Source organism: Ixodes scapularis, unplaced genomic scaffold, assembly GCF_016920785.2.
Source record: "Ixodes scapularis isolate PalLabHiFi unplaced genomic scaffold, ASM1692078v2 PGA_scaffold11__112_contigs__length_91849675, whole genome shotgun sequence".
Classification (NCBI taxonomy): domain Eukaryota; kingdom Metazoa; phylum Arthropoda; class Arachnida; order Ixodida; family Ixodidae; genus Ixodes; species Ixodes scapularis.
The window spans coordinates 8,999,568-9,017,004 of record NW_024609837.1 but is presented as its reverse complement, the minus strand read 5'-3'; the positions used below and the strand labels follow the sequence as shown (position 1 = coordinate 9,017,004).

The 17,437-nt window shown below is 46.1% G+C and overlaps 1 protein-coding gene across 2 annotated transcripts in view; it reads right to left on the bottom strand.

Moving 5' to 3' along the window:
* Positions 1-17,437, bottom strand: part of LOC8030117 — a 265,725-nt gene that overhangs the window by 180,648 nt on the left and 67,640 nt on the right. The window lies entirely within an intron of this gene.

Sequence of the window (17,437 nt, the reverse complement as noted above, 5' to 3'; positions counted from 1 at the left end):
GAATATGGCGGACCTTTCACTCTGTTTGTCCTCTGTCCCCAGTCACTTCCACTGCGGACGTTTCTCCTTTAACCACGCAAGTTCCAGATCCTACAATTATGATCGACTTTTCCTTCCAGATTCCTAACATGAACTCTATGGAACGCTGACAGAGAGATAGGAATTTCTCTCTTTTCACTCGCCTCTCTTTTCTTTTTTTTTTTTTCTTTTTCGTGCCGGAGTGAGCCTATACACAACAGACTGATGGAAATCGTTCAGCTCTGTCCGTGATTTCGTGATGATTGGGAAGAAGCGCTAGCGCGCAAGGAAGACCATCAGCAAAAGCATAGAAAGAGAAAAAAAGAACATAGGCTTCTCCGAGCTCGTTCCAGCTCCGTGACACCTTTATCGGGGACGACGTTCCGAGTCGTCTCATCCAAAGACAATTCTGATAAGGGGAGCCCGATTCATTTATCGGCACGTCGTGGCCCCGGACCCACAATCTCATATAGACACCGAACACCAGTCTGTGGACCGGGCACGTATATCCTAACTATCCGCGTATAAATATAACACTAGCGCAGAAGACGCGAAGCGAAAGCAAAATCCTCGCGTACATATATAGACTAATAAACTCCCGTTATTCCTAATTTTAAAAAAAATCACGCTGCATTAAGTCGCAGTCAGAATGTTAATACGTCGCACGAAAGATAGTCTGCAAGCATTGAGGCTAGTTTCGTTCTTGCATGACGGTAACATTGGGCACACACACACACACAAAAAAAAAAAACCTGTGTGCAGACTGAGGCATGTGTGAAGCCAACATGCTACCAACATGCTTCAGGCCGCAGATAAGTCTGCCATCATGAATGCAACGAACTTTGTATGTCGTATGAGACGCGAAACTCCGGCCTTAGTCCCGGCCTAACCGGTATTCACACTTTCCAGGAACCAAACGGACGGCCCCTTTAGATGCGCCCAAGCACTCCTCTTGCGTCTGCCATCTTTCTGAACTCAGAAGCCAAGCGAAACCTAACGATCCCAAAGCCACTGAATAACAAAAAGGTAACGACGTATTCTCCCTCAAGCTCCAACGCGCACTCTTCTTCTGTTTTTTTTTTTTTTTTTCGTTTTCTCGCACACTGCGCCGCGTTTTGATCTTACCAAAACAGCAGGCGCCACTGCTAAACTTATCAGCAAACTTAAACACAAGTAAACACATTGACACTGAAAACGCTTCCAGAGTCGGTTTCCGTAATCAGGCTGCCAACACCCAAACATGCAATATCATCGATGAGTTCTGTATCCTTTTTTTTTCACATAGTCTGCAACACGTTAGTTCCATAGAGAAAATCATTCGGCAAATCATTTGCACTGAAAAGGCATCACGACGACCCCTTGGAAGTAGTCCGCTCCAAAATCCGCGAGGTGTGCCAGCTACGTTGCTCGAAATTTCGAATAGTTGAAATCGCCAAGTTTGCCGTTCCGCCAGCTAAGCCCCCTCAAACTCGACGATGAAAAGTTCCGCCCTTTTTCCCGAACCGATGCCTTTGTTGGAGAACGGCGGTCGCTTCTCTATCCGACCCATTGTTCCGGTGAGATGACGTATTTCCGCTGTCATGTGCCAACGCTATCCTCTAAATGGATGCTCTTTCTAGTTTCCTCTTGCCCCCTATACAGCCCTCGATCCCTCTCTCGCTCTTCCTTTCTTTCCCGGTCTTCTAATACACAAAACGTTTCTATTTCTCTTCCGCGTCGCTTTTCTCTCTTTCCGTTCGCATACGTCCTTTCATTCGTTTTCAATTCCGTCCATCTATTTCACTCCTCTTGTTTTCTTTATACATTTTGTTCTTATCGGATAGCATTCTTCCTTTCTACTCTTTTATACCACTCCTCTTTCAGTTATTTTTCATCTCGAAGACTTTTCTTCTGGTCCTCCAGTCCTTTTCTGCCCTTTTCGCCCAAGTTTAGAAAGGAATCTTACTTAACAATATTCTCTTTCCTTTATTTTCCCACTAACTCTCTATCTATTCTTACTTGTACGAATAAATGGATAGATAGTACTGGCCATACTTTTTGTATAGGGCGGTAGCATGCGCCATCCAGCCCAGAAAACATGTACGCGTCTTTCAATAAAATGTTCCTATAAATTCCCCCTCCCATTAAATCATTTAACCCGCACATTTTGCGTAATACCACACTGCCCTAGACCTTTTCCGCCAACTTCTAACCTTCTCTTTGTGACTGTAAACAATATTTCTTTTATTTCTACGTCTTCATTTTTTTTTTACACTTTTCGTTTGCTCTTGTTTAGTTTAGAAAAGAATCCTACTAAACAATATGCCCTTTCGTTTTTTCCCTATATCCCCCTATCCCACGCACTATCCTTTCCCCATTTTTCCTTGTATGAACGGATGGAGAGATGGATGGTATCCTTTGTAATGACGCTACTTAGAGCCAGTTTGAGTAAAATAGTGTACACCCCACACCTTAAAATAGTGCTCTAAACTGCGTCTTTCGATAAATTGCCTTCTCCGTAAACATTGTGGAATAACCAAAATTACCCCAAAAATAAAAAAAAAATAAAAAAATTACTTGAAGTTTTAAAACGTAGTAAGAGGTTGTCGTCGAGACGTTGACAAGTTTGTGGTTGTCCATGTCTTTCTCTTTTTTTATATAGTTTCGGGTAGTTATATAGTTTACCACATTGCCTGTGCGTCTTCGCTTTCATTGTGTGTAGTATCACACTTCTCTAGACCTTTTCCACCAATCCTCTAAAATCCCCTTTCTGATTGTAATCCCTTGCTTTTTTTCCCTTTGTTCTTCCATACACACCATAAAAACCCATCGTTCCCGCCGTATCCGTTATCCCCACATCGTTCTCCTTTTTTTCTCCCCTTCCCTCTGCCAAGGCCAAAGATCCCGGATGACGAATGTATCTTGCGGCCCAAGACGTCGTGTTGTTCTCGGGAAAAAGGCAGACCCCGACATGCCATTTCTCATTCCCGAATCACGAGGAACGTTACGGGGTGTTCGTTCCTACGTGTGTTGGCTTGTTTGTCGCCCGCATGTTTGTTGGCTGTTCTACTCCCGCGTTCCCTCTTTATCTCCTCCCAAGTGACAGTGTGCGAACCCCACACGTGGAGGCAATTATGTGTAGTGCCTTCACGGGGATAGTTCGCAATGCCTTCATGAGTATCTCCTAGTGGATGAAGACTCTGGTCTCATCGGCCGGACAAACACTCCATTTGGTGCCGGCAACAAAACGAACTCCGAATAATTAAAGACGAATATATGGTAACAGTGAACGGAAGAGGGCACAAAAAGACAAGGACAGAGAAAAGGAACATGCACAAGACACAAACGCTGACTCGCAACTGAATTTATAGACAAAAGTAAGAAGAGGACGTGCTGAAAACTACGATGTCTTTGCCCCATTGTCTAATCTAAACACAAGGTCTCTGGTTGAAGTTAAATGGTGTTGTGTCAAGTGTGACACGCACTGCGATTTTCAGCACGTCATCATCTAGCTCCTTTTGCGTATAAATTCAGTTACGAGTTAGCATTTGTGTGTTCTCCGTGTTCGTTCTCTCTGTCTTTGTCCTTTTGTGTGCTGTTCTGTTCACTATGTCATCATACCAACTCCGCCCAACTTACAACACTTCTCGGATACACGGTCGTAGTAGTTAATCACAAACATTCATCAAAAAGAACCGAGGCAGGCGGGATGATATAGGCTGATAACGGCAAGCCGAGACGCATGCATTTACCTTCGAGTGCGATTGACCGCGCTGCAACCACTTGCTCACAAAAAGATAACTCTGGCGCCATCTACCTGGTAGCCCTGGAACATTTCTGATCTGCGTATATTTTAAGTATCATTCTTTCAACGTGCGATCAAAATAACAGATGGCGCGTGGATTTCAACTCGCTGGTCCTACAAAATTTTCAGTTTAGTTATACGTAGATCGGAAGTGCTCGAGGCCTTCCCCATATATGATACCAGTGTGTTCGCGCGTGGTAAGCGATAACAAGCGATGATGATGATTTTGAGGGTTTAATGGCGCAAGAGCTACGAGGCCATCTGCGCCAAACGATAGTAACAATCAGCATGCTTTGGTGAGAGTTTTAACAAAGTGCAGCCTAGGATTTGGTAAAGCTATATTTGGTATAAAATGCCAATGCTAGTAAGAAAGTCTATTACCCTGCTAAAAGGGACTATGGGATTCTCCCCCAGCAGGAGGGCCGGATGAAACGGGATCTGTTGTTGAAACAACTCGGAAAAATAAATACGATGCTTGGGCTCCAGAGCGGAACAGGACCATAAGATATGTAAAATTGTAAGAGAATCACCACACTGATCACAAATAGGAGGATCTTCCCCCCAAAGTAGGTACTAATGAGTGATGAAAGAATGCCCAATTCTCAGACGGCACAGCAAGGTTTCATAAAGACGACTCTTGCATGAAGAGCTTTCCCAAGCTCCAAGAACAGGCTTTGTAACGTGGAGCTTGTTTTCGCACTCCCTGTCCCATTCCAATTGCCAACAACGAAAAAGTGATGACTTTACTAAAGGCTTTATATCCTGATATGGTAAACAGAAAGACGATTGGACAAGGTTTCCCACAGACCCTGCAAGCCTGTCGGCCTTCTCGTTGCCCTCTATGCCAACGTGACTAGGTACCCAACAAAATGTTATGCTTTGACCATCATGTAGAGCAGCGTTGAGTTTACTCTGAATTTGTTGTACAAGCATGTTTTTAGTGTCTTTAACAGAGCGAACTGCAACAATCACAATTTGAGAATCAACAAAAAGAACAGCCCTAGTTATTTTCTTATGTAGAATGTAGTCTATTGCCATTGATACTGCATAGAGTTCTGCAGTAAAAATGCTAGCAAACGAATTAAGTCGCTTAACTTTAGAGAAGCGTTCTGAATACACAGCGTAGCCAACGAAAGATGAAGTCTTGGCGCCATCTGTGTAAACATGAAGATAACCATCATACTTGATTTGTACTTCACAAAACTCTTGCAGTATTACAGCATGGGAAATGCCATGTTTGTTAAATTTTGTGAGCGACCAGTCACAGGCAACTGGCAGTGTCTTCCAGGGTGGAATACGGTCGTCGACATTTCGAATGAGGCCGACCTGGTCCAATGAAAGATGCAGTGAAGTGCAAAGTTCTTCAATGCGGGAGCTTAATGGTGTCACAATGCTTGGCTTGTTGTTAAAGAGACGGGAAAACCTCGACCTTGTAAGGGAAGAATAAGTAGGGTGTTGAGGGTCAGCCAGAATCTTAAAAGCATACGTTAGGCTAAGATAGGTTCGTCGTTTGTTCAGTGATAGCTCATTAGCTTCTGCATATAAACTGGAGACAGGGGATGTTCGGAAAGCACCAGTTGCTAGTCTCAACCCCAGGTGGTGAACTGGGTCCAACATCCTGAGGGCAGATGGCCGGGCCGATCCATACACTATCGCACCATAGTCAAGACGAGATCTTACAAGGGCATTGTACAACCGTAGAATACATTTTCTGTCAGAACCCCATGACTTGTGAGATAAAACTTTCAAAAGATTCATAGACTGAAGACATTTAGTTTTTAAAGCTTTCAGGTGTGAAATAAAACTAAGCTTTTTATCAAATATCACACCAAGAAATCTGTGCTCTTTCCTGACAGGTACAGGGTTTCCATTTAGTTCCAGTGATGGGTCCAATGACAGCCCACGACGCAAAGAAAAGGGCACACAGACTGTTTTGGATGCAGAGAACCGAAACCCATTTTCGTCAGCCCACTTGGAAAGTTTGTTTATGGCTATCTGCAATTGGCGCTCACAGCTGGAAAGGTTACAAGAGGAAGACGAGATCTGTATATCATCAGCGTAAAGGGAATATGAAACAGAAGGGGGTAGCAGTCGTGCAATTGAATTGATTTTTAGCACAAATAAAGTCACGCTCAAGACTCCTCCTGAGGGACTCCATTTTCTTGCACGAAGGAGTCAGATAGGTTGGAGCCAAGACGAACTTGAAAAGTCCTGTTTGTTAGATATTCCCTTATGCATTGCAGCATACGGCCACGGATATTACATGCATACAGATCTTGAAGAATCCCATGTCTCCACGCTGTATCATATGCTTTCTCCAAATCGAAAAAAACTGCGACACAGTGCTGCCGGTTTACAAATGCCTCACGTATCACAGTTTCCAAGCGTACTAAGTGATCGAGAGTAGAACGACCTCGGCGGAATCCAGACTGGTTGTTATCAAAGGCCCTCTGTTGTTCCAATACATAAACCAGTCGCCTGTTTATCAGCCTTTCAAACGTTTTTCCGAGGCAGCTCGTCAGTGCGATTGGGCGGTAACTTGATGGCTGTGAAGGATCTTTATTAGGTTTTAGAAGGGGAATAATATGTGCATGCCTCCAAGTCTGAGGAAAACAAGCCTTTTCCCATAAGGAATTAAAAAAAAGAAGGTTTTCAAGGGATTCCCTGGACAGGTTACGAAGCATTTCATAGTGAAGCCCATCGGGCCCAGGAGCAGATAGCTTTTTTACATTAAGGGCCATCTCAAGTTCCTACCGCGTAAAAGGCCGATTATAAGAGGCTGCCTTTCCTCCAGTTACGACTAGCTTTTGTTGCTCCGCACGGGCTTTGAACTGTGCAAAGTTAGCACTGTAGTTGGCTGAGCTGGATGAATTATAAAAATGTTCTCCGAAGATGTTAGCTTTGTCTTTTAATGACGAACAAGGAGCATTAAAAGTTGGGATGGCAAAGCACCTATAATCCCCATTTACTTTCCTATATCTGTCCCAGGCCTCTTTGGCAGGGACAAAACTAGTTAGAGAAGACAGGGACTTCATCCAAGACTTCCGTTTTGCCCGCTTTCTAGTCCAACGAGCCTTGGCTTTTCGGCGCTTGAACTCCACAAGGTTGTGCGAAGTGGGATATCTACGAAATCTTTCCCAGGCACTGTCTTGATCTGCCAGGGTTGTGGCACACTCCTTATTCCACCAAGGTTTACATTTTTTTGGCACATTGCCAGAAGTTTGTGGAATAGAGCGCTGAGCAGCCCTTAGTATCTGCTCAGTAACATGAAGTGTAACGTTCTCGGGTGACATAGAAGAAAGAATCGAAGGATCTAAAGTGCAGTGAAGATTAAAAAGTGTCCAGTCAGCCTTGTCTAATTTCCACCTAGGGGGACGCTTTAAAAGATTAGACAATGGAACAGTACTTTCTAAAACAATAGGATAATGATCACTTCCAAAAGGGTTATGAAGAACCTTCCATGAAAAGCAAGGAAGTAATGAAGGTGAAGCGATAGAAAGATCAATAGATGTGAATGAGTTGTGTGTCGCACTAAAAAAAGTCGGTTCTTTCCCGGTAAAAAGACACAGCCCAGAAGACAACAAAAGACGTTCAATAACTCCACCCCGGGAGTCTTGACGGGTACTACCCTACATGGGATTATGAGCGTTAAAATCACCCAAAATTAAAAACGGTTGAGGAAGCTGTCCTACAAGTCCCTGCAGTTCTTGAAGATCCAAAGGAATATTTGGTGGCAAGTATAAAGAAACAAGCGTTACGAGGCGGTCCACGAGGAGACGCACTGCAACAGCCTCCAGAGGTGTGCGGAGTGGAACTTGAGAGCAAGCGACTCCACTCTGCACAACTACTGCAACACCACCAGAAGGAGTGGAAGCGGGACGATCTTTCCTGAAAACCTGATGGCGCCTTAAAATGCTAAAAGAATTAGAGTGAAGATGGGTTTCTTGCAAGGCAAGAGCGATGGGTCGAAGCTCATCCATGAAATGATTGACATCATCAATATTTCTTAAAATACCGCGACAGTTCCAGTGCATAAAATGTAACTTTGTCATCTATTAAAAAGTGTGTAAATATGTAAATATAAGGAGATAAAACCTAGCAAAAGAAATAAAACTATGGAGAGCGAACTCGAGCTAAGTGGAAGATGTGATCACAATAAAACAGCTATCGAAGCTATCACTTGGGCGCTACTACAGGTTGCTTCTTTTTAGATTTACGAGAAGCTGTCTCCCATTCCATACCGTCCTGGTCGGACCCAGGAGTAGACTGACTGTCAGCATCAGTTGCTATCTCCATGTCCTGGGAAGTGTCCGATGGATGGAGCATGACAGAGCTGGTCCGGCCTGGCATGCGCGGGGGAAAACCCCGGCCACGACCGGATGGAGGAGTGGCGGACGAACTGGGCGAGGAGTCACCCAAGCTTGTCTTGACACCTCCTTTCACAGGAGCTGCATGGGTACCATGCTGCTCCTTCGGTAGGGGGACCCTCTCCACCGAGCAGGAGCGAGAAGCTCGCTCCTCCCTAAGAGGGGACCTAAGAGAGGGGGCAGGCGCGGCTGCTGCCGGCCTGTCCTTGGATGGAGGGGCAGCCTGTATGCTACCACCAGGGGCTGGAGGAAGCTGCCGCTGCCCTGGTCGGGGAGCCGGGGTCCTAAGGTCGGCCGCCAAGATCTCGGGAGAGACCTGGGTGGCCCTCGACTCCGAGCGCGGTGCAGGGCCCCTGCGCACCGCCTCAGCATAACTACCCTTCGACAAAAAGGAAAAACGCTTTTTTGCTTCTATGTATGTGATATTTTCTTTGACTTTAAGGGCAAGAATATCTTTTTCTTGCTGAAAGAAAGGACAGCTGCGGTAGTAAGCGGGGTGTGGTCCACCGCAGTTGGCGCAATGGGCCACGGCCTCGCAAATGTCGGAGACGTGGCCTTGACTTCCACACTTTGCACATGTCTCCCTTCCGCGACAGCTGCGTGATCCGTGGCCAAAACGCTGACAACGGAAGCACCGCTGTGGGTTGGGGACATAAGGGCGGATGCGGCAATTAAGGTACCCTGCTTTAATTGTCTCTGGTAGAGTGTGTCTCTCGAAAGTCAAAATAACATGCTTCGAGGGAATTTCTTCACCATTCTTTTTAAACATTATTCGTTTGACGGCGACGACACCAGAGCCTTCGAGGCCCTCAAGAAGTTCCTCCTCACAGGTATGAAGGAAGTCATCCTCAGAGAGGACACCACGAATGGTGTTAAGTGTACGGTGAGGGCTCACCGACACTTTCAAGTCAACAATGTTGGTCATCTTAGAGAGTGCTTCACTTTGTTTTTTTGTTTCTACCTCCACAAGGAGGTCTCCACAGTGGAGCTTCTTAGCCTTATAGGAGAACCCTACAAGGTGCACGAGAACTTTAGCAGCAACAAAGGGTGAGAGCTTTGCAACTGGTTTCTGTTCATCCAGCGAATGAATGACAAAAAACTTTGTAAAGGCTTCTTCTTTAGATTCTTTTTCAGTGGTCTTGGGTTCAAGACGCCTTTTAGAGGCTTGCCCTGAACGGGGTTTGGAGGGGTGGGGCGCCATAGGAGGGCAAAGAGTGTTCAGAACCCGCGGTGCACCGCCCACCACCGAGCCCAACAAGGGGTTAGGTAACGCACCATAACAAGATGGGCTTGGCTGGAGACGTTACGCTAACAGTGCTGCCGGGAAACTATAACCAAGTGTGGATCTGGACGAGGGTATCTGTCACCACCCAAGGTTAGCCCTTGCCGCCAAAGAAGGTGAAATAAGAAGGAAGAGGAGAAGAAAAAGAAAGGTATAGAAAGGAGAGGTGGAGAAAGGCGACTGACTGAATCATCCTGGTCGGGCCAAGCCAGGACACCCGTCTACGAGAAGCAGGGGCCGAAGCGGTGTATTGCCTCGCCCGGGGGGCCCCGAAGGGTCCAAACATACTTCGGGCTTGGCTCAACCACCAGGGTCCCCTTTTCGCCGGACACGGGTACGCCACGCACAGCCAGACGTGGGTGGGCGAACCCACATGGCTCGGGGTTCGTAGTGACGCCACTCACCAAGCACCTACTAAAGTAGGTGCCCCCTGCGTGCGGGTATGGTGGCCCACGTGGCTGGGATCCGTGGTGTCGCTACTCACCAAGCACGTAGCACCTAAGGTGCAGGCGCCCCCTGCGGGGCTCGGGGTCCGTGGAGACGCCACTCTCCAAACACCTGCTTTCACAGGTGCCCCCTGCGGGAGCGATAACAAGCGGTGGCAACGCAGCCGATCAGACGCGAATGTGTGAATCGGCCTTGAGGGAACTAAGCCGAGAGATGGGGAAACATATAAGGTCTTAACTTTGAGACGCCCGTGTTCGTCTGGCTACTGTAAGACGTTTGGGATCGACGAGTTGAAACGTGCCTAGCGTTCCACAAGACACGAATGCGAATGTTGCCAACTTCTCAGAACCCGGTAGATCAAATACTGTCAACTTTCCTCGAAATAACATTTCGAATGCTGCGAACTTTTCGGATGATATAAGTTGGAACGTTGGAAACTTCTCAAAAGTTAAGAGGTGGAACTGCAGTCAGCGTCTCAGAAAACATTGCACGAGTGTGGCACAATTTTGTTTCTTCTTCGTAGGATCACAATTTAAATTGGCCATATTTTTAAAAGAGCTTGAATTATTCCAGCCTTTGTTCGAGAAAGTAAAATACAAATTTGCCAGATTTTCTGAAGATAAAAGAGATGGAGCGTTGGAAGCTTTTCAGGCGAAGATTTCGGATCCTCCTAGCTTATCTGAAGATAAGAGTTCAAATGTAGGCTAGTTCCACAAATGCCCAATTGAAGAACCGTAAATAAGGGTAATTACTTTAAGAGCTAGTGCTATCAATATGTTAGTTTGTTAATAACTTAGCCGCACAGTGCTATTCACTCCCCCATTACGGGTACAATAAAGGAAAACACAAAGTGCGCGCTGGAGGCAACGTGTGCTTAATTACTGCACATTAAATGGAACGTTGACCTTAAATAAATTAAGAATAGAAGCCTCTCTGCGGCTTGGACATGTCTCACGGTTACTTCTAACAAAACCTTGCTTTGTTTGCATAAAACCGCACGCGCACAAAGGCCTGTCAAAAAGAAACACGCACAGGAGTGATCGATGTAACGCGTGACAACGTTCATCTAAAGTTGAAGCCGTTACAACACGATGAAAATCGACGTAAACGCAACAATTTCATCCCAAATAGATATCCGTCACGGTCTGTGAGACCCATCCCCATAAAAGGGAGGGAGGGGGGGGAGGTTCAAGATGTTTTACGACCCGTACTAACAATGCCCAGAACGAAAGAGAAAAAACATAACGAAGAAAAAATAACACTGCATTCCACCAAAGCTTTGAAATGAAACTACCAAGAAATAAAAAAAAAAAATGCCGCACCCCACGTTGGGCGCCATTTTCAAGGTCGTTCGGGATCGCCGAGCATTCAACGCTAAAAGAAGCAAACCACTAAAAATACGGTCAAATAAGATGGGGTACTTCAACTTCAGAAATTGTTCGGGATATTTTCGCCGAGAAGCGAGCCCAGAAGAATCCCCAAGAGTCTAGGGTCGAACGGCGTTTCGAGGTCGTTTCTACGGTCACAATAGAAGCGAGCATTTTTTTTTTCATTGTTTACGTGCCTGGGACGGAACTTTACAACGTCTACGCCGCGCTTCTGGATGGAGAACAAGTGTGATTGAGCCAGTTGGACATAAAGTGGAAGAAGAGACAATTTCAGCCCGAAGTTTACGATGTACTTTTCTTTAAGGGAGCTTCGGCGTTTTCAGAAAAAAAGTAATGGCAGACTTGGACCTGACGCATTGCACGCAACCCATTAGGTTTTACGTGCAGGCGTCAGTAACGAAATCGGGAACGTTTGAACTACGTCATGAGTAACGGTATTTAGTGACGTTTTTCTATTTATGATCGCGAACAACGACGAACTGGCTACAGTGCGATCCACTTTTAACGATACCACTTATAACGATCCATTTCTAGAGTTTCTTGTCTAGAAACGATCCGATTCTAGTCCAGATACAACGATAATCGGTTATAATGATTAAAATTTCGGGTTTTCTCGTTATTGTTATAAGTGGATTTCACTCTATTACCACAACTTGGTGCATACCAAATAGACAAAATAGAACGAAGGACCTCTGCAAATGGGACGGCATGAGCCGCCGCTGAACTTTTCACCCGATCGTTCTTCACCCTGAGAGTGGGCAGAACCAGGTTCGGGATGACGCGAGAGGTATTCTTTTGGTTTTATGGTAGTTTTCTGCGTCAGCAACAGATAATCGTAAATGGAAAGTAAAAACGGAGCGTTAAATTTAAGACAAATTAACGCATTGCTCTGGAGGCTACGTGGCGAGTAAGATAATCAGTTACTATCGGAGCCAATCACGGCACTTCCTTTGTGTACATGCATGGTTATGATACACGCAAATAAAATGTTTATATTTTATCCCACGTTCCCGCTCAGTACAAGCCAGCGTAATCAACTACGAACGAAACATGAAACTGATAAAAAAAAAATAACTTGCACGAAACAAAGTCAGTTAGTACCGTCTTCGATATAAAATATAAGATTACCAAATAATAAACTTAAAGGGACGGTGCAACGATTTTTGCGTAAATACCACTTAGAATGCATCCCTGGCGTTTACGTCTGCTCAACGCACGTCAGTTTTCCTCCTTGTGCAATATTAATGGCACAAAAAAAAGGGGAAAAACACAGCGTTTCATTTCTTTAACTCGCAGCCAGAACAAGCGGCCACGTGATCTGGAGCCGATTATATGTCGCCAATGTTGATCATAGCCAGACCCTGGGGTTGGCGAAGCACAGGACACACGAGTTCCAAACATTGATAGGGACCGGCTAATGTCGCCATTGAAGCGATTGGACACGAGCCCGAATGCGTGTCGGGCTATCGATTATCACGAACCCAAATCGAGTGTCCATGCCATGCTCAGATCCAATCTGTAAGCCGCATTCAAATATCGCCACCTGGGATACACTGCGACCTCCAAACAACGCCATCACGTTTTGCAAAAAAGAGATGGAAGGAAAACGCTCGCTTTTGAGCTTGAAATTACACCGCAATGAAGAGCTTTCTCGGTCAATGACGTTTCGAGCGAGTATACTTGGGTCCCACCAGTGCCAGCAAGCTCGTGTAAAGTGAAAAGCATTCGAAGTAAATATCGTTGCACCGCCCCTTTAATGAATCCAAATAACTGCTCGCCTAATAGGAAAAACGCCAACCACAGCGTCTTCCACCGTCCCAAGACTCTTTTTTTCGTCCAGTGTCGCACTATCTCAGGTATCAAAACTCAACTTCAAGCAAAAAAGAATAAAACTCAGTCAAACACGCTGCGAAGGGCTCTTTCGAACGGAACCACAATTGCTCCCCATTTGTCTCAGAAAGTCCCTGCCCCTTGTGGGTACCGCATGACCATCCGGACCTGGAGCAACGAAGAAAGTACCAGGCCTGTTCCCAAAAGAGCACGTACAACACAGGCAAGAAAAGCGAGGAAGAAGCAGCAGATAAAAACGCGGTCCACAGACGTTTGGCCTCTCTCATGCGGTCAGCCATTTGTCAGGAGAAAAACCGAACGGCCCCGCAACGGTTGGATTCTCCGGATTCACTTTCGAATTGCATCGGGGTTCCGTTTGTCTGCGGGGTCGCTTGAGCCAGCCGGATACGCATCGTTTTTACCGACAGGTGGACTCTTTTGTTGCACGGACGCTTATACAACGGGAAAGCTTGTCTAGATCCGGGACATACTGGAAAAGCTCCGAAGACAATAGAATAAAACAAAGGGATCATATTGTGTAAATCCCGAAACTGCGGCGAGATAAAAAAAAAAAAAAAAAACATGCGAGTCGAAGAGAAATACACAGGTGGGGAACGCCTCCTTCTTCGCCTTCAACTCGAAAATACTTCTTTTTTTCTCTTGCGCTTTTTATAATTTTGCGTTTAAGGAGGCTTAGTGGCCGAGTGGGCTAGCGCACACCAGCTCGGTGCACGTGAAGCGAAAGCTAGCGTTGCAGAACCCAAGAATCCTGGGCTCGAGCCCCACCCTTGCCCATTTCGATCTGGATGAGCATCGTACCGGCGTGCGGTCGTGTATCACGACTGCGTGACGCAGGTTAAAGAGTTTAGGCTATTGGTTGTACTGCACTGGCTAAATTTCTCATCTACAGCTGAGACACCAGACGCGCGCTTAGGCAGACTACCTTTCGGCTGTATAAACAAACACACATTATATTATTATTATTAATGTTGTTGTTATTGTTATTGTAAAAATATTATGATTAACTGTCACAAGCTCGCTCGCGTACTCGCTGTCTTTTCCCCAAAAAATTAAAGACGTTAACAACTCCCTGTAATGCCGAATCAGAGCGCAGCTCTTGAGGAGGAGGAGTTTAGGGGACTGAGAGGAGGGTATGCCCCTCCTCCTCATCCGTACCCTCTCCCCCTCCGTACACATCTACTCCGCCCGTGCTCCTTGCCTCCTCCCCCTCTTCCTCCTCCCTCCATCGTCCTCTCCTCCCTTCTCCTCCCTCTCGCGCGGTGCATTATGGAAAACGTCCTATAATGCAACGCGCGCGTCACCGCATTGCATTATGGGACGTTTCCCATAATGCACTGCGCGGTGCCGAAACATCCGCGCAGTGCATTATGGGAAACGTCCCATAATGCACCGCGGAAACGTTTCGGCAGGATGCCGAAACGTCGCCCTCGGGACGTCACCAATGACCCTCATGACGTCACGAAGGTCCCGCGCGTTGCATTATGGGACGTTTCCCATAATACACCGCGCAGTTACGCCGACGCCGATGCCGACGCCGCTCAAGCCGGAAACGGGCCCCCAAGAGCTGCGCTCTAAAAAGAAAACAAGGGTTTCAACGCAGTTTGTGTTAGACACGGAGTTGTGGCTGTCCCCCTTTTGTGTTCTTGTCCCCAATACATTTCGGACCATTCGTTAGCTCGCCTGTGCGCTTGCTGCTATTTTTGAATGCTTGTCTCAGAGATTTGTGGTCAAAGTTCTAAATGTAGCGAGGCTAGGCAGCGCGTCGAGGGAAACACCGCGCTCACACAAGTCAGAATTCGTAAGTTCGGAAGTTCGTGCTTACAAGTTTAAATTATTGAAGTTCGTGCTTATCAGTAGGCTAGTCGTGCTACTCCCTCTGATGAGTTAGGACTTATCGGCTAATAAACATCATGCTTAGAAGTTTAAACACATGAAGTTCGTGCTCATGAGTACTCGTGATGATCACGCTTATGAGTTTGTGCTCATGAGCTCACGAATCTCGAGCTTACAAGTTTGAACTAATTGAGTTAACACTCAAGAATTTGTTTCAAATCACAGAAGTTCATAAGTTGAAATCCCATTCCCGCAAGTTTCTTTATGGACGGGCGGTGTAGAGGCGTTGAATAGTGCAATCACAACTACATCATGGTGGTTGAATACCTAAAGGTTAGAAGTAGACGCACTCCACCGACAAAATTGCACATCTGGAGTGGATGCTTTCTTCCAGCTGTGTGCACCACCATAGACCAGACTTTCACTTTGCCTTCAGGTACTGCAACGTACGTTTCCGTCGTAGATGTGCTAAAACGTTGACAAAGGGATGGTATGTACCGATAAAACCCGCGACTGAGTGAAAAAAAAAACACTAACAGACACACACCGTCTCAAATTTAAGACGGTGTGTGTCGTTGACGGTTATCTTTTCCCCCAGTCTAGGGTTTTTCTCGTTATGGAGTTCATTCAGCAACTCACTGCGTATTTTCACTTTCTTCGTAAAGGGACGCTGTCGTAAGGTGAAAAATAAATACTGTTTTGCCCTCTCCTTTTCACCTCATAATTCGTTTTCTTGTGAACCTTTGAGGGGTTCTAAAATATTCTGGGAACTACATTACACATTAGACTGCTACGAAAGGTCTCAAGACCCTGGTGAATACAACGGCAATATTCGCGGCCAAACGACTCCGATTGTTACCTCAAGGCCAGGTTAGTTTTAGAACTAAAGCGACACCATTGTCACACTTCGCAAAGTGTCAAATATCCATATGAAGAAGCCAAAATTGCAGCGAACCCAGCCTGACCTCGCCCCGTCGTAGCCACAAAAGCAGAACTGACGACATCGTCAAACAAGAGAGGCTGAATATCTTGGTCTCGCACAAACGAGCGAGGACCACATTTTTCTTCATTAACGTACGTCGGCGGCAATCTAAGTTCGCTAAACCCGACCATCCAAAAAGGCCCATATGACGAAGTACCGCATATAGCGAAATCCCATATATAACAAAATCTCCCACACGAAACCCCCCCCCCCCCCTATAACGACGCACCTCAACATATAACAAAACATTGTCACGCGACAAAAGAAAAACAAAAATCAGACAAAGGCGCGAAAAGGGCCGTAGAGAATTGTAACGAGCGAAATACAAATCCTAAACAAAAGAGTTAAACACCAATCTAGTCGCGAACGGGGCATGCACCAGGAACACCAAAACGACGATTCATTATCATTTTCCAAGCTCCACAGAATCCCCGCCTAAGGGTATTTTTGTGTGCGCGGCATATCGGGGGCTGTACGCGCGACGGTTCTCGCGGAGCCCATATATCGCGTAGCGGCAACAATAAGAGTTATTAATCGCCGCGCCACATTGTGCTTTTCTTGGCGGTGCGGTTTTCATTAGTGCCGGCCACACTTTTGTTAACTAAAACAACACATATATCCACACACACAAAAAAAAGAAGAAAAAAAACAAGGACGCGTAAATGCCATCTACGCGCTGTATTAGCAAGAAGGAAAAAAAACACGCGAACTTTAATTAGAGTATCAAGTGCCCATATTCGTTTTAATTGCAGCTTCTTCCAGTTTTTCTTCCAGTTCCTACACGCAGTGTAAAGTAAGAAAAAAAGATTCTAGAAAGACGAACAATGCGTCAATACAGCATTTCAAACACACCGTCACAGTGAAATCTAGGAGAGTAGAGAGAGAGGTTAATAGGGAACAGGTTTCTGCACATCCGATATGGAATACGATGGGCCCTCAGGTGCAAACTGCGCATGCGCTACCGCAGGAGACTCGCGCATGCGCAGTTCGTACCGAAGGGACCATCGTACCGTATACCGGATGTGCGAAAGCGGTTCCCTAAAATTCCCCAATCCGTCTGAAACAACGTTGTCGATTCCGTTTCGTCAGTCCGAGCGCAGCCAACGCTACGATAATGCGAAGAGCCAATCAAGCAGCGTTTATAAATGCATCATCACGGGAATCACACACAGTTGATCCGGCGCTTTATTTGTTCGTTTTTTTCTGCGCGTGATTAGTTAAAAACGTAGAAAAATGTTTGAACAGCAGTAGAGGCTTTAATACACGACGTTTCGGGAAGAGACTTCCCTTCTTCAAGTGGCGATATCAAATGTACAAAGACGGCGCCGCCAATCGGCTCCCATCGGACCACGCAGCGCCGGCTGCCCCGAGAGTAGTTCGCACAAAATCCGCGGAGTGGCGACTACGTCGCCGGATGAATCCATGGATGGCTGCGGCTACACCCTTTGAATCGGGCGGCGGCTCGCGCCACCTACCCAATTCGAA